Raw genomic sequence first — 12349 nt, 5'->3', positions numbered from 1 at the left:
CTGTATAGGCTGTCAAGCTGCTGATGTTTGACATTAAAAGCTACCTGAGCTTCTAACTATATTGCCACCCTGTGGTTTGTCACTGACACACTATAATCCTAAATGACAGTAACATTATACAGAGTTATATAGGTCAATGTCTGCTGGTTCACATTTGAATTGATAAACAAGTATATTTACCAGCATTTAAGATGTTCTCCTCTGTGGTCCAGGATGTTCTGAATCTTGGTAGGAGTATTGCTGCTGCAATCAGCTCAGGCTCTTTCATGACGTCTCCAAAACGTTTCTGGATCCCTTGCTGCAGGGCGTGAACAAGAGGTGTACACATTTTGCAAGTTGACTCCAACTTCTTCAGCTTGTCCCGCAACTGGTAAAGTGTTGGCAGCAGGAGGCCCATATGCACAGATGATTCCCCTTGGAGGATATTAAGGGCCATGGCAACAGGCTTCATCACAGCAGCATACTCGACCAAAAACCCATTTTCAGCTGGATTGAACCTATAAAAGATGTAACGATAAAACAATTACTTATAGCTATTTCTGGTACAATGTATTTATTATGCATTGTACATGTTAAATACAAAAATATAATATATATATATATATATATATATATATATATATATATATATATTTCATTCAAGTCATCCACAATTGTCACACCACCATGCAAAGAAAACTTAGTTACTTGAGACAAGTGGATTCACCCATTAATCAGCAAGGCTTATTTATTTTTATTATTCTTTAAAAACAAAATATACATTTTATCAACTTACATCTTTATCTTTAATGCTGTGCAGACATTGCGAATTGCTTGTTCTCCTTGCTCTCGGTGAATGCGCACAATCCTTTCTACAGCGAGGAACAGGGAGCTCCAGCGTGTCTGATTGGGTCGGAGAAACTGCAGCTTGCATTCACGTTCCACTGTTTCATGAGCCATGGTTGACCTGCTGGTTTTATTCCAAAGAGCATGACATTTTGCAAAAGCAGACCGAGACAGCCTCTTGTAGGTTTCGTTTGCAGCTCCTCCTGCAGCAGTGGCATCAACTGTGGATATAAGATTGAGGAGATGGCATGCACACTTTTGGTGCCTTGGAAGTTGGTACTCAAGGCCTGTGTTGTCATCCAGAATAGCAGACACATCTTGATACTCCACCTCTGACTCACTCTGATCTTCTGTTGCATCATCAAGGGTGGAGTCACTCTCCTCTTGTACATTGATGGCTTCCTCCTCTTTCTCCTCACCATATAATCGAAAGGCCTTCAGGAAGTTGGAGCCACTGTCTGTTGTCGTCCTGGTCACATTTCCCCTGATGTGGTACTCAGAATGTATTTCCTCTAATGCAGCAGCAAGGACATCAAACGTGTGCGAGCCTTTGACAGGTCTACAAGCCAATGCAGCGGAGTGCCTCTCCAGTGAGGTGTTGTCTATCCAGTGACAGGTGACACCTAAGTAGCTACGTTGTCTGGCAGACCAGCAGTCTGTTGTGGTAGCAACATAGTTCACAGCACTCAGCTTTTTGATGATTATGCTCTTCTTGTGTTTTGCAGCTTCTTGTATTCTTGTGCATAACGTTTTCCTTGTCATTACTGTATGAGGTTTCAAGGTTTCTATCAAAGTCTTGAAGGATGGCGTCTCAACCACAGAAAATGGTTGGTTGGCCTCACATACAAAATTTAGCACCAGCTTGTCAAGCGTTGCTTGTGTTACCCGCCCTGGGGCAGCGAAGGCTGTGATTTTTGCATTTTTCACAAGAGTATCACTGGAAGAGGAGGACTTACGCTTTCTGTGGTTCTTTAGTAAGTCTGTGTACTTTGCCAGTTTGTTGGGGTGAACCCTCTGTGGATAAAAACAAATATGTGAGGCTACAGGGAGATCAAGACATTAAAAGAGACTTATTACATCAAATTTGGATATATATATATATATATATATATATATATATATATATATATATATATATAAGAGAGAGAGAGAGAGAGAGAGAGAGAGAGAGAAATGTTTAAAACATATGTAACCTAAAAGACAATCATTCGCCTATCCACAGCAAAAAAAAACTAATTTAGGAAACTTACCGCTACATGTTTCCTCAAGTTAGATGTTGAGTTCTTGAATGCTGAAATGTCAGTTTGTTTTGGTAGACACAGAAGACACCGCATAATGTAGCTGCACTTTCGCACTTTTACTAAGGTAAACATGCTTTCAATATGAGGCCAGGGGTGCGGGTGTTCCTCCTCGTCTGTGTCTGCATTGCCGACGGCTAATTCTGACATTTTTGTGTTGCTACGACTGTAAAGCTAACCCGTCCCGCCGCTGAGATTGAGTATGGTAACGTGACGAGACTGCACAACTACGTTTGATTGGTGAAACACAGTCACGTGGTAGAGCCTTAGCGGAAGTCTCTCTCTCTGTCAAAATAAAACATTAAAATAAGGCGTATGCCGGGGGATAAAGACAATGACGCGTAGAATACCAAAGAGGTAAAAATAAAAGTAACGACCTCATTGTAGCCTAATGTAGCGGAGTAAGAGTACAGTTTCTTCTTCACAAATCTACTCAAGTAAAAGTAAAAAGTATAGTGTTTTATAACTGCTCCTAGAAGTATAATTTTTTCAAAAACTTACTCAAGTAAATGTAACGGAGTAAATGTAACTCGTTACTACCCACCTCTGTTTATTTTAGACAGGTCTAAAGAAACATGATATGAAGACAATGTAGTCTATTTCAGAAGAACAGAATAGCATACTCTGAGTTGTCCTTATGTTAGGACCTGATCTGGCTATGCCAAATGCCTGTGGGCTACACTAGTTCATTTAGCAGACAAGATTTGCTTAGAATTATGTGGCATTATTTTATAGTATGAAGAATACAATTGAACAAAGCTGAATAAAATAGAAAGGATATTTTCTCCAAACGATTTGAGGGAGTGCGCACATGCGGCTATTCTGTGTTGAGCGGTTAACAAAGAAATAGGTATTCCTATTTGCTTCATTTAGAGTTATTAATGTAACTTTAGTTGTTCTACAAACGTTGGTCTATGTTTTGATTTTTAATACATTGTAAGGCTGCATGATGCAACTCTAATGATGATTTGAAAAAAGTCGCTTGAAAGGCATGAGCTCTGCTTAGTTTTTTGCGCAGGCTGTACACACCACATTATTCACTCATTCACAATTTGACAAGCACTTGATAATGCCTAGAATTTCACGGCGGCATCCCCTTTATGTGGCCGTAATGCACCCAAAAACAATCAATACCTTTTGCAGCCAGTGGCTGTTGTGACCTTCTCCCTGAGTGTTGCGCGCTCCATCACATGATCGGTTCTTTCCCACAGGCTACAAGTGAAGACAGACACATCGGGAACGCAACTGCGCGCGTCCTTATCCAATTCCGAGGTGCATATTGAAGATATTGGAAGAAATGTCCAAATTTACTTTTCGTCAGCCAACAAGAGCACTAGCCTATGTCAATCTACTATCCCCCATAGTACATAGGTCGACCTATTCTATTCTGTGCGAGAAATATTCCAAACATAGTCTGGGACAGTTGTGGGATGTGATAGATCCCCAAATCTTTTTTACGCAATGTGGCTGACGCAACAGATCCGAATGTTTAGCTTACAATGTTGATAAACTATTAGGCTATTTCTTCACATTATAAGCGCAGCAATGCGCACATGGCAGTAGGATATAAGCAAGAATGTTGGGAGCACATGATGCCACGGAGCTGAGCAGACGTTAACAAACCGAGCTCTTCAAAGTTATCCTATTATTACATTAACAACAACGTTGAAACAATATTCTAACAACGGCTGAAAAACTGTTAAGTACATACAGTTGAAGTACATACAGTTACATACACCTTAGCCAAATACATTTAAACTCAGCTTTTCACAATTCCTGACATTTAATCCTAGTAAAAATTCCCTGTCTTAGGTCAGTTAGGATGACCACTTTATTTTAAGAATGTGAAATGTCAGAATAATAGTAGAGAATGATTTATTTCAGCTTTTATTTCTTTCATCACATTCCCAGTGGGTCAGAAGTTTACATACACTCAATTTGTATTTGGTAGCATTGCCTTTAAATTGTTTAACTTGGGTCAAATGTTTTCGGGTAGCCTTCCACAAGCTTCCCACAATAAGTTAGGTGGATTTTGGCCCATTCCTCCTGACAGAGATGGTGTAACTGAGTCATGTTTGTAGGCCTCCTTGCTCGCACACACTTTTTCAGTTCTGCCCACACATTTTCTATAGGATTGAGGTCAGGGCTTTGTGATGGCCACTCCAATACCTTGACTTTGTTGTCCTTAAGCCATTTTGGCACAACTTTGGAAGTATGCTTGGGGTCATCGTCCATTTGGAAGACCCATTTGCGACCAAGCTTTAACTTCCTGACTGATGTCTTGAGATTTTGCTTCAATATATCCACATAATTTTCCTTCCTCATGATGCCATCTATTTTGTGAAGTGCACCAGTCCCTCCTGCAGCAAAGCACCCCCACAGCATGATGCTGCCACCCCCGTGCTTCACGGTTGGGATGGTGTTCTTCGGCTTGCAAGTTACCCCCTTTTTCCTCCAAACATAACGATGGTCATTATGGCCAAACAGTTCTATTTTGGTTTCAACAGACCAGAGGACATTTCTCCAAAAAGTACAATCTTTGTCCCCATATGCAGTTGCAAACCGTAGTCTGGCTTTTTTATGGCGGTTTTGGAGCAGTGGCTTCTTCCTTGCTGAGCGGCCTTTCAGGTTATGTCGATATAGGACTCGTTTTACTGTGGATATAGATACTTTTGTACCTGTTTCCTCCAGCATCTTCACAAGGTCCTTTGCTGTTGTTCTGGGATTTATTTGCACTTTTCCCACCAAAGTACAGTCGTGGTCAAAAGTTTTGAGAATGACACAAGTATTGGTCTTCAAAAAGTTCGCTTCTTCAGTGTTATGAGATATTTTTGTCAGATGTTACTATGGTATACTGAAGTTTAATTACAAGCATTCCATAAGTGTCAAAGGCTTTTATTGACAATTACATTAAGTTCATGCAAAGAGTCAATATTTGCAGTGTTGACCCTTCTTTTTCAAGACCGCCCTGGTATGCTGTCAATTAACTTCTGGGCCACATCCTGACTGATGACAGCCCATTCTTGCATAATCAATGCTTGGAGTTTGTCAGAATTTGTGGGTTTTTGTTTGTCCACCCGCCTCTTGAGGATCGACCACAAGTTCTCAATGGGATTAAGGTCTGGGGAGTTTCCTGGCCATGGACCCAGAATTTCAATGTTTTGTTCCCAGAGTCACTTAGTTATCACTTTTGCCTTATGGCAAGGTGCTCCATCATGCTGGAAAAGGCATTGGTCATCACCAAATTGTTCTTGGATGGTTGGGAGAAGTTGCTCTCGGAGGATGTGTTGGTACCATTCTTTATTCATGGCTGTGTTAGGCAAAATTGTGAGTGAGCCCACTCCCTTGGCTGAGAAGCAAACCCACACATGAATGGTCTCAGGATGCTTTACTGTTGGCATGACACAGGACTGATGGTAGCGCTCACCTTGTCTTCTCCGGACAAGGTGTTTTCCGGATGCCCCAGACAACCGGAAAGGGGATTCATCAGAGAAAATGACTTTACCCCAGTCCTCAGCAGTCCAATCCCTGTACCTTTTGCAGAATATCAGTCTGTCCCTGATGTTTTTCCTGGAGAGAAGTGGCTTCTTTGCTGACCTTCTTGACACCAGGCCATCCTCCAAAAGTATTCGCCTCACTGTGCGTGCAGATGCACTCACACCTGCCTGCTGCCATTCCTGAGCAAGCTCTGCACTGGTGGTGCCCCGATCCCACAGCTGAATCAACTTTAGGAGACGGTCCTGGCACTTGCTGGACTTTCTTGGGCGCCCTGACGCCTTCTTCACAACAATTGAACCTCTCTCCTTGAAGTTCTTGATGAGCTGATAAATGGTTGATTTAGGTGCAATCTTACTAGCAGCAATATCCTTGCCTTTGAAGCCCTTTTTGTGCAAAGCAATGATTATTATTATTATTTTTTTTTGTCATTTAGCAGACGCTCTTATCCAGAGAGACTTACAGGAGCAATTAGGGTTAAGTGCCTTGCTCAAGGGCACATCGACAGATGTTTCACCTAGTCGGCTCGGGGATTAGAACCATCGACTTTTCGGTTACTGGCACAACGCTCTTAACCACTAAGCTACCTGCCGCCCAATGATGACGGCACGTGTTTCCTTGCAGGTAATCATGGTTAATAGAGGAAGAACAATGATTTCAAGCACCACCCTCCTTTTAAAGCTTCCAGTCTGTTATTCTAACTCAATCAGCATGACAGAGTGATCTCCAGCCTTGTCCTCATCAACACTCTCACCTGTGTTAACGAGAGAATCACTGACATGATGGCAGCTGGTCCTTTTGTGGCAGGGCTGAAATGCAGTTGTCAAGGGGTGCTGAAGGTGGGTGTGGTGCATGAATCAAGCGCAGGACGCAGAAGCTCAGTCCAAAAGACTTTAGTGCAATATTCACGTAGAAAATAAGCACAATAAGCCCGAAGGCGAAATAACGGCGCACACAGGCGTCAAACAAACGGCGCACTAACATGTGCGAAAAACCTCTCCAAAACACTGGAGGGAAGTACGTAGCTCCAACACAAAACAGAAGAGCAATCACACACAAAAACAAACACACACAACGAGAACTAAATAGGACACTAACGAGGACTAACAAGACACAGGTGTACAACATCAAGACAAAACCAAACGAACATGAAACATAGATCGGTGGCAGCTAGTACTCCGAGGACGACGACCGCCGAAGCCTGCCCGAACCAGGAGGAGGAGCAGCCTCGGCCGAAACCGTGACAGCAGTGGAAATATTTTTGGGGGATTAAGTTCATTTTCATGGCAAAGAGGGACTTTGCAATGAATTGCAATTAATCTGATCACTCTTCATAACATTCTGGAGTATATGCAAATTGCCATCATCAAAACTGAGGCAACAGACTTTGTGAAAATTAGTATTTGTGTCATTCTCAAAACTTTTGACCACGACTGTACGTTCATCTCTAGGACACAGAACACGTCTCCTTCCTGAGCGGTATGACGGCTGCGTGGTCCCATGGTGTTTATACTTGCGTACTATTGTTTGTACAGATGAACGTGGTACCTTCAGGCGTTTGGAAATTGCTTCCAAGGATGAACCAGACTTGTGGAGGTCTACAATTTTTTTTCTGAGGTCTTGGCTGATTTCTTTTGATCTTCCCATGATATCAAGCAAAGAGGCACTGAGTTTTAAGGTAAGCCTTGAAATACATCCACAGGTACACCTCCAATTGACTCAAATGATGTCAATTAGCCTATCAGAAGCTTCTAAAGCAATGACATCATTTTCTGGAATTTTCCAAGCTGTTTAAAGGCACAGTCAACTTAGCGTATGTAAACTTCTGACCCACTGGAATTGTGATACAGTGAATTATAAGTGAAATAATCTGTCTGTAAACAATTGTTGGAAGAATTACTTGTGTCATGCACAAAGTAGATTTCCTAAACGACTTGCCAAAACTATAGTTTGTTAACAAGAAATGTGTGTAGTGGTTGAAAAACGAGTTTTAATAACTCCAACCTATGTGTATGTAAACTTCCGACTTCAACTGTACCTTCCCAAAGAGCCATGGAGCTCCGGCCGAGAGGCAAGAAGGATGACCAAAACTTTGTTGAATCCCAAGATAATGATAACGCCACAGCTAGCAAGATTAGCATTAGCCCTCATAACTCAGATGACAGTTCCAGACTGTTGCTCTCAGCAGCCTCTTCCAAGTCTACGGCATGCTTGCTACGCTCCTCCGGGAAATTCAAGATGGTAACAAAGGTCTTTCACTGAAAATTTACAAGAAATCGGCTGAAGTCCATTCTTGTTAGGCCTACTGCTGCTAGGTAGCTCTCTCTCTGCTCTCTCCCTCCCCTCTGTCTGTCCTTGATTGCAGGAGTGAAGTCTGGTGTGCGGGAGTCAGGGTTCCAGCTGCAGCTCATTAACCATAATCACCTCAGCCTTTAAGACCCGGTCAAACTTACCACTCATCGTCAGATCATAGTCAAGACGACCATGTTAGTCTCGCTGCCGACTCAACTTGTTTATTTTTGCTCTTTGTGTTTTGGCCTGTTCTATTTACTTTTTCTCCTGTGCCACAGATATTTGGAACCTGACTCCTGCCTCCGCTTCACTCCTGCCACCACCATCCTGCTCTCCACTACCGGACCTCTCTTTTGGACTCACCACGGACACTAGGACATTACGGTACCACACCTACCCTGACCTGGATCTGTTACCCTCCCTGTAACCTGGACTTGCTCTTCCCCTATTATTGGAAACCTGGACTATTGAACATTTTAAATAAACCTGTTAAACCTTCTCTGGCTTGGTGTACTTGTCTGCATTTGGGTTCTAATACTGGTAAATCATAACAGTATGATCTGACCATCATGAACCCAGCAGACAGTAGCTTGGATACCACCCCAGAGTGCACTCAAATTTGGACTGCCATAGCCAATCAGGGCATTTTACTTGGCCAACATGATACCCTGTTTAAGACGATTGCTGAGGACAGTCAGGTGCTGCTTAATCAGGTTCAATTACTCACCAATCAAGTGTCTGCCCTTACTACCCCTTCAGCCCAGATCAGAGAGCCTTTTGTTCCTGCTCCAGAGCGCTATGACGGGAACATGGGAACCTGTGGCGATTTTTTGACTCAATGCTCGTTAGTGTTTGAACAACAGCCCCTCACCTACGCCTCAGAAAGAGCCCGTATTGCCTACCTTATCAACTCTACTAGCGGTTCCGCTCGTGCCTGGGGATCCGCGGTCTGGGAGAGTCAGTCGGACATTTGCAACGCTTACGTTGCCTTCACCACTGAGATGAGGAAGGTTTTGACCACCCCGTACGAGGCAAGGAGGCTGCGAAACGGTTGTTTTCTCTTCGGCAGGGGGCTCGCAGTGTGGCGGAGATGGCAGTGGAGTTTCGGACTTTAGCAGCAGTGAGTGGTTGGAATGACGAGGCATTACAAGGAGTGTTCATCAATGCTTTGTCTGAGACTTTAAAAGATGAATTGGTGTCATATGATGAATCGCCTACGCTGGATAATCTTATTTCACTCACCATCAGGTTGGATAATCGGATTCGGGAGCGCCGCCGGGAGAGGAGTGTTAGTTCCAAGCAACCTGTCTGTCATCAACAAACTCCTCCCCGCATCTTCCCTACGGAGAAAGCCGTGTCTTCCCGAGTCGATACGAGGAGCACTGAACCCGAAGCCATGGAGGTGGGTCGTGCACGGTTGTCCTCAGAGGAGCGTGCACGTCGCATTCAGGCTCGGGTCTGCCTGTATTGTGGAGAAGCTGGTCATTTCGTTCCTTCCTGCCCAGTTCGTCCGGGAAAAGGGCCGGCTCATCATTAATGGGAGAAGTTTTGGTGAGCCGAGCAGCGGATTCTTCCTCTTCTCCCCGCATTCTGCTCCAGGCATCCCTCCAGTGGCAGTTCCAGAATCTCTCTGTTAGTGCGCTGATTGACTCTGGTGCAGACGAAAGCTTTTTGGATAGAGAGTGGGCTCAACAAATGGATTTGGAGACTGTTCCTATGGACTGTCCGCTGCAGGCTAAGGGTCTGAATGGACAATTGTTGACCCATATTACCCATCAGACTGTTCCTGTTTGTCTTAGAGTGTCGGGAAATCATCAGGAGAACATTCAATTCCATATTATCGACTGCCCACAGACCCCTCTGGTCCTTGGTATCCCCTGGCTCATAAGACACAATCCACACATTGATTGGGTGACAGGTAGAATTGTTTCATGGAGCACATTTTGTCATGTGAATTGTTTGTGTTCTGCTCTGACTCCTGCCAGTACTGTGCCTCGACCTCCACTGGAGTCCATGGATCTTTCTAATGTTCCTGACGTGTATCATGACCTGGCATCCGTTTTCTGCAAACACAGAGCTACTTCTCTTCCTCCTCACCGGCCCTTACGACTGTGCCATTGACCTCCAGCCAGGAGCCCCGCTCCCCCAGCAGTCGCCTGTACAATCTCTCCCGGCCGGAGACGGAGGCTATGGAGAACTACATTCGGGACTCCTTGGCGGCAGGTATTATGCGTCCTTCCTCGTCACCTGTAGGAGCGGGATTCTTTTTTGTTGCTAAGAAGGATAAGACCCTCAGACCCTGTATTGATTACCGTGGACTTAACAACATCACCATTAAGAACAAGTATTCTCTGCCTTTGATTAATTCTGCTTTTCCCCTCCTTCATGGTGCTACCATCTTTACGAAACTGGATCTACGAAATGCGTATCACCTGGTGCGCATTCGTAAAGGTGATGAATGGAAGACTGCCTTCAACACACCCTTGGGACATTTTGAGTATCTGGTTATGCCTTTTGGGTTGTCTAATGCCCCTGCTGTTTTTCAGGCACTAGTCAATGATGTCCTTCGGGACATGTTGAATCGGTTTGTTTTTGTCTATCTGGATGATATCTTGATTTTCTCAGAGTCCTCCCAGGAACATGAACTGCATGTGCGCCAGGTGTTGCAAAGGTTGTTGGAGAACAAACTGTTTGTGAAGATGGAGAAATGTGAATTTCATGTGTCTGAGACCTCTTTTTTGGGTTACATCATCGCTCAGGGGGAGTTGCGGATGGACCCAGCTAAGATCTCTGCTGTCACGGACTGGCCAGCCCCTCTACCCGCAAACAACTTCATCGATTTCTGGGGTTTGCGAACTTCTATAGGAGGTTCATCAAGGACTACAGCCGCATTGCGGCGCCACTCACCGCTCTCACCTCCATCTCACGACCGTTCGCTTGGAATGAAGGGGCCGAATCAGCGTTCGAAGAACTGAAACATCGCTTCGCCTCGGCTCCCATTCTGATGCAGCCGGACCCCGACCGCCAGTTTGTCGTGGAGGTGGATGCATCCGACACTGGGGTAGGTGCGGTGTTGTCACAGCGTTCTCCTGAAGATAACAAACTGCATCCCTGTGCTTTTCTCTCAAGGAAACTTTCTCAGGCAGAGAGGAATTATGATGTTGGCAATCGTGAACTGCTCGCCGTTAAGCTGGCTCTCGAGGAGTGGCGACATTGGTTGGAGGGGGCGGAACAACCCTTCATCGTTTGGACGGATCATAAGAATCTGGCTTACCTCCAGTCAGCGAAGCAGCTCAACCCCCGTCAAGCCAGGTGGGCACTATTTTTTGGGAGATTCAATTTTTCTCTGTCTTACCGTCCTGGGTCACGCAACGTCAAGCCTGACGCCCTGTCTCGTGTTCATTCGGCTGTTGATACTGGTAGTAACCCTGAACCCATTTTGCCTCCTACCTGCAGTATTGCGGTCGTCACATGTGACATCGAGGGGATTGTTAGACAGGCTCAACATCATCAAGCTGACCCTGGGAGGGGTCCCCCTAACCGGATGTTTGTCCCTGAGTCTGCTCGCTCCCAGGTACTTCAGTGGGCTCACTCGTCTCCCCTTACCTGTCACCCTGGAGTTTCGCGGACCCTTGACTTTGTGCGACGGAAGTTCTGGTGGGCCACGATGGAGGCGGACACTCGAGCCTTCATTGCTGCTTGTACGGTATGTGCACGAAGTAAGAACTCCACCCAGGCCAGCGCTGGTCATCTACGACCTCTACCTATACCCAGCCGGCCCTGGTCGCATATCGCTATGGATTTTGTCACTGGACTTCCCCCTCGTCTGGAAAGACTGTAATTCTTACGGTGATTGATCGTTTTTTCTAAGTTCGCTCATTTTTTGGCCCTACCTAAACTGCCCACTGCCAGAGAGACGGCTGATATTTTGGTTGAACATGTGTTCCGCTCTCATGGTCTACCCACGGATATTGTCTCTGACAGGGGTCCCCAGTTTGTCTCCCAGGTGTGGAAAGCTTTCTGTAAAGCTTTGGGCATTACATCCAGCCTGTCCTCTGGATATCACCCCCAGACCAACGGGCAAGCCGAGAGAGCGAACCAGGAGATGGAGACCGCTCTTCGCTGTGTCACAGGGTCTAACCCTGGGTCATGGAGCTCCATGCTCCCCTGGGTGGAATATGCTCATAACACCTTGACTAACGCTTCCTCTGGTTTGTCTCCTTTTCTGTGTGCTCTGGGTTATCAACCTCCCCTGTTCCCTTCTCAAGAGAGGGAACTGGCGGTACCCTCGGTGCAGTCCCACATGCGCCGCTGCTTCAAGGTCTGGAGGAAGGCCAGGGTAGCTCTGTCCCGAGCTTCGGCGTACATGCAGAGGCAAGCCAACCGTCACCGGTCCCAGGCTCCCGGTTACTCTCCTGGTCAAGAGGTATGGCTGAAGT

This window comes from Coregonus clupeaformis, chromosome 17 (assembly GCF_020615455.1).
Source record: "Coregonus clupeaformis isolate EN_2021a chromosome 17, ASM2061545v1, whole genome shotgun sequence".
In the NCBI taxonomy this organism is placed as follows: domain Eukaryota; kingdom Metazoa; phylum Chordata; class Actinopteri; order Salmoniformes; family Salmonidae; genus Coregonus; species Coregonus clupeaformis.
This window is presented reverse-complemented; position numbering follows the sequence as displayed.